Source organism: Triticum aestivum, chromosome 4D (genome assembly GCF_018294505.1).
Source record: "Triticum aestivum cultivar Chinese Spring chromosome 4D, IWGSC CS RefSeq v2.1, whole genome shotgun sequence".
Lineage (NCBI taxonomy): Eukaryota > Viridiplantae > Streptophyta > Magnoliopsida > Poales > Poaceae > Triticum > Triticum aestivum.
The window spans coordinates 452,987,692-452,994,537 of NC_057805.1; positions in this window are offsets into that span (position 1 = coordinate 452,987,692).

Genomic DNA, 6,846 nt, shown 5'->3' on the forward strand with positions numbered 1-6,846 from the left:
GGATTATGGAACAAGGAGTGGCAAGAGCCTAAGCTTGGGGATTCCCATGGCACCCCAAGATAATCTAAGGACACCAAAAAGGCAAAGCTTGGGGATGCCCCGGAAGGCATCCCCTCTTTCGTCTTCATCCATCGGTAACTTTACTTGGAGCTATATTTTTATTCACCACATGATAAGTGTTTTGCTTGGAGTGTCTTGTATGATTTGAGTATTTTCTTTTTAGTTTACCACAATCATCCTTGCTGTACACACCTTTTGAGAGAGACACACATGATTCGGAATTTATTAGAATACTCTATGTGCTTCACTTATATCTTTTGAGCTATATAGTTTTTGCTCTAGTGCTTCATTTATATCTTTTAGAGCACGGCGGTGGTTTTGTTTTATAGAAACTATTATACTCTCATGCTTCACTTATATTATTTTGAGAGTCTTAAATGGCATGGTAATTTGCTTAAATTGGTAAATTAGTCCTAATATGCTAGGTACTCAAGACTAGTAAAAACTTTCTTATGAGTGTGTTGAATACTAAGAGAAGTTTGATGATTGATGATTGTTTTGAGACATGGAGGTAGTGATATTAAAGTTGTGCTAGTTGAGTAGTTGTGAATTTGAGAAATACTTGTGTTGAAGTTTGCAAGTCCCGTAGCATGCACGTATGGTAAACGTTATGTAACAAATTTGAAACATGAGGTGTTCTTTGATTGTCCTCCTTATGAGTGGCGGTCGGGGACGAGCGATGGTCTTTTCCTACCAAACTATCCCCCTAGGAGCATGCGCGTAGTGCTTGGTTTTTGATGACTTGTAGATTTTTGCAATAAGTATGTGAGTTCTTTATGACTAATGTTGAGTCCATGGATTATATGCACTCTTACCCTTCCATCATTGCTAGCCTCTTCGGTACTGTGCATTGCCCTTTCTCACCTTGAGAGTTGGTGCAAACTTCGCCGGTGCATCCAAACCCCGTGATATGATACGCTCTATCACACATAAACCTCCTCATATCTTCCTCAAAACAGCCACCATACCTACCTATTATGGCGTTTCCATAGCCATTCCGAGATATATTGCCATGCAACTTTCCACGGTTCCGCTTATCATGACACGTTCATCATTGTCATATTGCTTTGCATGATCTTGTAGTTGACATCACATTTGTGGCAAAGCCACCGTTCATAATTTTTCATACATGTCACTGTTGATTCATTGCCCATCCCGGTACACTGCTGGAGGCATTCATATAGAGTCATACTTTGTTCTAGTATCGAGTTGTAACCATTGAGTTGTAAATAAATAGAAGTGTGATGATCATCATTCATAGAGCATTGTCCTAAAAAAAGAAATGCCAAATAAAAAAGGCCCAAAAAAGAAAATAAAAAGGGACAATGCTACTATCCTTTTTTTTCCACACTTGTGCTTCAAAGTAGCACCATTATCTTCATGATAGAGAGTCTCTTGTTTTGTCACTTTCATATACTAGTGGGAATTTTTCATTATAGAACTTGGCTTGTATATTCCAACAATGGGCTTCCTCAAATGCCCTAGGTCTTCGTGAGCAAGCAAGTTGGATGCACACCCACTTAGTTTCTTTTGTTGAGCTTTCATGCATTTATAGCTCTAGTGCATTCGTTGCATGGCAATCCCTACTCCTTGCATTAACATCAATCGATGGGCATCTCCATAGCCCGTTGATGAGCCGCGTTGATGTGAGACTTTCTCTTTTTTGTCCTCTCCACATAACCCCCATCATTATATTCTATTCCACCCATAGTGCTATATCCATGGCTCAAGCTCATGTATTGCGTGAAGGTTGAAAAAGTTTGAGATTACTAAAGTATGAAACAATTGCTTGGCTTGTCATCGGGGTTGTGCATGATGAGAGCATTCTTGTGTGACGAAAATGGAGCATGACCAAACTATATGATTTTGTAGGGATGAACTTTCTTTGGCCATGTTATTTTGAGAAGACATAATTGCTTAGTTAGTATGCTTGAAGTATTATTGCTTTTATGTCAATATTAAACTTTTATGTCAATATTAAACTTTAACCACAATTAAGAGGGTTACATTAAAAAAAATTATGCCAAGTACCATTCCGCATCAAAAATTCTGTTTTTATCATTTACCTACTCGAGGACGAGCAGGAATTAAGCTTGGGGATGCTTGATACGTCTCCAACATATCTATAATTTTTATTGCTCCATGCTATATTATATTCTGTTTTGGATGATTAATGGGCTTTGTTATACACCTTTATATTATTTTTGGGACTAACCTATTAACCGAAGGCCCAGCCCAAATTGCTGTTTTTTGCCTATTTCAGAGTTTCACAGAAAAAGAATATCAAACGGAGTCCAAACGGAATGAAACCTTCGGGAACGTGATTTTCAGAAAAAACGTGATCCAGAGGACTTGGAGTCCACGTAAAGCAATCAACGAGGAGAGCATGAGGCAGGGGGCGCGCCTACCCCCCCCCCCCCAAGCGCGCCCTCCACCCTCATGGGGCCCATGTTGCTCCACCGACGTACTTCTTCCTCCTATATATACCTACGTACCCCCAAACCATAAGAAGCATCCACGAAAACCTAATTCCACCGCCGCAACCTTATGTACCCGTGAGATCCCATCTTGGGGCCTTTTCCGGCGTCCTGCCGGAGGGGGCATTGATCATGGAGGGCTTCTCATCAACACCATAGCCTCTCCGATGATGTGTGAGTAGTTTACCTCAGACCTTCGGGTCCATAGTTATTAGCTAGATGGCTTCTTCTCTCTCTTTGGATCTCAATACAAAGTTCTCCATGATTCTCGTGGAGATCTATTCGATGTAATCTTCTTTTGCGGTGTGTTTGTTGAGACCGATGAATTGTGGGTTTATGATCAAGTTTATCTATGAACAATATTTGAATCTCCTCTGAATTCTTTTATGTATGATTGGTTATCTTTGCAAGTCTCTTCGAATTATCAGTTTGGCTTGGCCTAGTAGATTGATCTTTCTTGCAATGGGAGAAGTGCTTAGCTTTGGGTTCAATGTTGCGGTGCTCAATCCCAGTGACAGAAAGGGAAAGGGCACGTATTGTATTGTTGCCATCGAGGATAAAAAGATGGGGTTTATATCATATCGCATGAGTTTATCCCTCCACATCATGTCGTCTTACTTAAAGCATTACTCTGTTCTTATGAACTTAATACTCTAGATGCATGCTGGATAGCGGTCGACGTGTGGAGTAATAGTAGTAGATGCAGAATCGTTTCGGTCTACTTGTCGCGGACGTGATGCCTATATACATGATCATACCTAGATATTCTCATAACTATGCTCAATTCTATCAATTGCTCAACAGTTATTTGTTCACCCACCGTAATACTTATGCTATCTTGAGAGAAGCCACTAGTGAAACCTATGGCCCCCGGGTCTATTTTCCATCATATTAATCTTCCAACACTTAGCTATTTTTATTGCCTTTTATTTTACTTTGCATCTTTATTATAAAAATACCAAAAATATTATCTTATCATATCTATCAGATCTCACTTTCGTAAGTGACCGTGAAGGGATTGACAACCCCTTTATTGCGTTGGTTGCGAGGTTTTTATTTGTTTGTGTAGGTGCGAGGGACTTGAGCGTGGTCTCCTACTAGATTGATACCTTGGTTCTCAAAAACTGAGGGAAATACTTACGCTACTTTACTGCATCACCCTTTCCTCTTCAAGGGAAAACCAACGCAGTGCTCAAGAGGTAGCAGGGGGTAGGCCTATATAAACCCCCCAGGGCACCCATGCAAAGGTTTCAGATCGTTAGCCAAACACACACACACATAGAGAGAGGAGAGAGCTAGCCTTGCCCTTCTTCTTCCTCTAGCAAACAGCTCAAGGAGCAACTTGTAGCTACCTATTGAGATAGTGATCATGCGGAGACCCCACAGAGCAGGACTAGGGGTGTTATCTCCTAGGAGAGCCCCGAACCTGGGTAAAGTTCGCCGGCGTACGTGTCTACGCCTTATCCCACTTCCTGGCACCGGTGACGTCTTACTATCCCCCACCATGATAAGCCACCCGTTGGCATATGTCTCACCAAAACCCCGACATTTAGCGCCCACCGTGGGGCTAGGTGCACCGTCGTCTGAAGATCTGTTCTGGACGGGAACCCTCTTCCTCCCTGGCGAGCGCAGCCAGCCCAGCACGCTAGACGACATTTGCGCCGACGCGCTGCATGGCGCAGAGGTCGCCTGCGCGGCGAGCTGCCTCGCCGACCTTGTTGGCAAGATCCGCCTCTCTGACGAGCCTGCATCCGACGCAGGCACAGATGGCCCCAAGAGCCGCCTCGTCAGCCTCCTGGACCAGCTCCACATCGCCAACGAGCCGGCCTTCGACTTGGAGTCGATCGGCTCCACCGACCCGATGCTCGTCGACTCCGACACGGCATCACTCGACGCGTTCCCCACCAACGTGGTGGTCATCGACGATCTGCTTCCTCGTGCGGACAGCGGCGGCAGCACCGTCATGGAGGTGCTTGCCATTGGCCATGGCGAGCACTCTGGTGAGGACAGCCAGGATCCGCTGCAGGCGGCATTGCGGGACTTGGCCACGCCCATCCCCGAAGACACTGATGGCGAGACGCTGGAGGCGCATCGCAATCAATAGTGCCAAGAAGTTGGCCACCATGAGACGCCTCTCTGAGGCCTACCAGCGTGAAGTCGACCGCGCCATCGGTGGCACGCCGGCTGCTGGCGAACCCAGCCGCATGGGCGTCGTCCGGCAATGCGGAGCCGCCATCGCCAGCATGCTGGGGGCAGACCGCCCGACTTACGCCACGCCCTAGGAGAACATACGAGCTGCCCAGGCGGCAACAGAAGAGCTGGAGCACTTGGAGGGCAACGAGCGTCGCTGCATGATGGAGCGCGTGCAGCAACTCCTTGATGCGGCTGCTACGCAACAGGAGGCCGGCCACCGGGTGGTGGAGCCCGGCCTGCAAACTGAGAATCAGCCCCTTCGCCGAGAGCACGACGCGACATCCCGGACGCCGACTGGCGGCACCCGCGGACGAAGAGACCGAGATCCGGCTGCAAGCCGCAGCCGGACGCATATCTCCATTGAGCGCGACCAAGATGGCCACCCGCGAGCAGTGGAACGACCGGGCGACTATCAGCCTCCTCAGCACAGCGAAAGGCGCGTCTCCCCGCCGCCTGTTGATCATCTGAGTCTCGGCGGCCCGCTTGGCCCCCGAGAAGGAATCGGAGAAAATGATGCCCGCCACAGGATCGACCGTCTCAATCGATCCCTGGTGCTAGAAGAAGAAGATGCGCTGGCCCCGCCTTGCTTCGGCCCCCGTATCCGCGATGAACCCTTCCCCAAAGGGTTCACGCTCCCAAGAGACATGCCCAAGTACAACGGGTCTGTGAAGCCGGAAGACTGGCTGGTCAACTACTCCACAGCCGTCAACATAGCAAATGGCAACTAGCGCGTTGCCGTGAAATATGTTCCGCTCATGCTCCATAGCACTGCCCGGACATGGCTGAACAGCCTGAAGCCCCGCAGTATCAACAGCTGGGTAGATTTCACTGAAGGCTTCATCCGCAACTTCACCAGCATGTACATGAAGGAAATATGCCCTAGAGGCAATAATAAAGTATTATATATTTCCTTGTATCATGATAAATGTTTATTATTCATGCTAGAATTGTATTAACCGGAAACATAATACATGTGTGAATACATAGACAAACAAAGTGTCACTAGTATGCCTCTACTTGACTAGCTCGTTAATCAAAGATGGTTATGTTTCCTAGCCATAGACATGAGTTGTTATTTGATTAACGGGATCGCCTCATTAGGAGAATGACGTGATTGACATGACCCATTACGTTAGCTTAGCACCCGATCGTTTAGTATGTTGCTATTGCTTTCTTCATGACTTATACATGTTCCCATGACTATGAGATTATGCAACTCCCGTTTACCGGAGGAACACTTTGTGTGCTACCAAACGTCACAACGTAACTGGGTGATTATAAAGGTGCTCTACAGGTGTCTCCAAAGGTACTTGTTGGGTTGGCGTATTTCGAGAATAGGATTTGTCACTCCGATTGTCGGAGAGGTATCTCAGGGCCCACTCGGTAATGCACATCACTATAAGCCTTGCAAGCATTGTGACTAATGAGTTAGTTGCGGGATGATGTATTACGGAACGAGTAAAGAGACTTGCCGGTAACGAGATTGAACTAGGTATCGAGATACCGACGATCGAATCTCGGGCAAGTAACATACCGATGACAAAGGGAACACCGTATGTTGTTATGCGGTCTGAACGATAAAGATCTTCGTAGAATATGTGGGAGCCAATATGGGCATCCAGGTCCCGCTATTGGTTATTGACCGGAGAGGTGTCTCGGTCATGTCTACATAGTTCTCGAACCCAAAGGGTCCGCACGCTTAAAGTTACGATGACAGTTATATTATGAGTTTATGTGATTTGATGTACCAAAGGTTGTTCGGAGTCCCGGATGTGATCACAGACATGACGAGGAGTCTCGAAATGGTCGAGACGTAAAGATTGATATATTGGACGACTATATTCGGACACCGGAAGTGTTCCGGAGAAGTTTCGGATTAAACCGGAGTGCCGGAGGGTTACCGGAACCCCCCGGGGAAGTATTGGGCCTTAGTGGGCCTTGAGGGGAGAGAGAGGGCAGCAGCCAGGAGGTGGTGTGCCCCCTCCCAGAGGAGTCCTAGTTGGACTAGGAGAGGGGGGCGCAGCCCCCTTTCCCTCTCCCTCTCCCTCTCTTTCCTTCCCCCCTTCTTTTCCTAGTAGGACTAGGAAAGGGGAGTCCTACTCCTACTAGGAGGAGG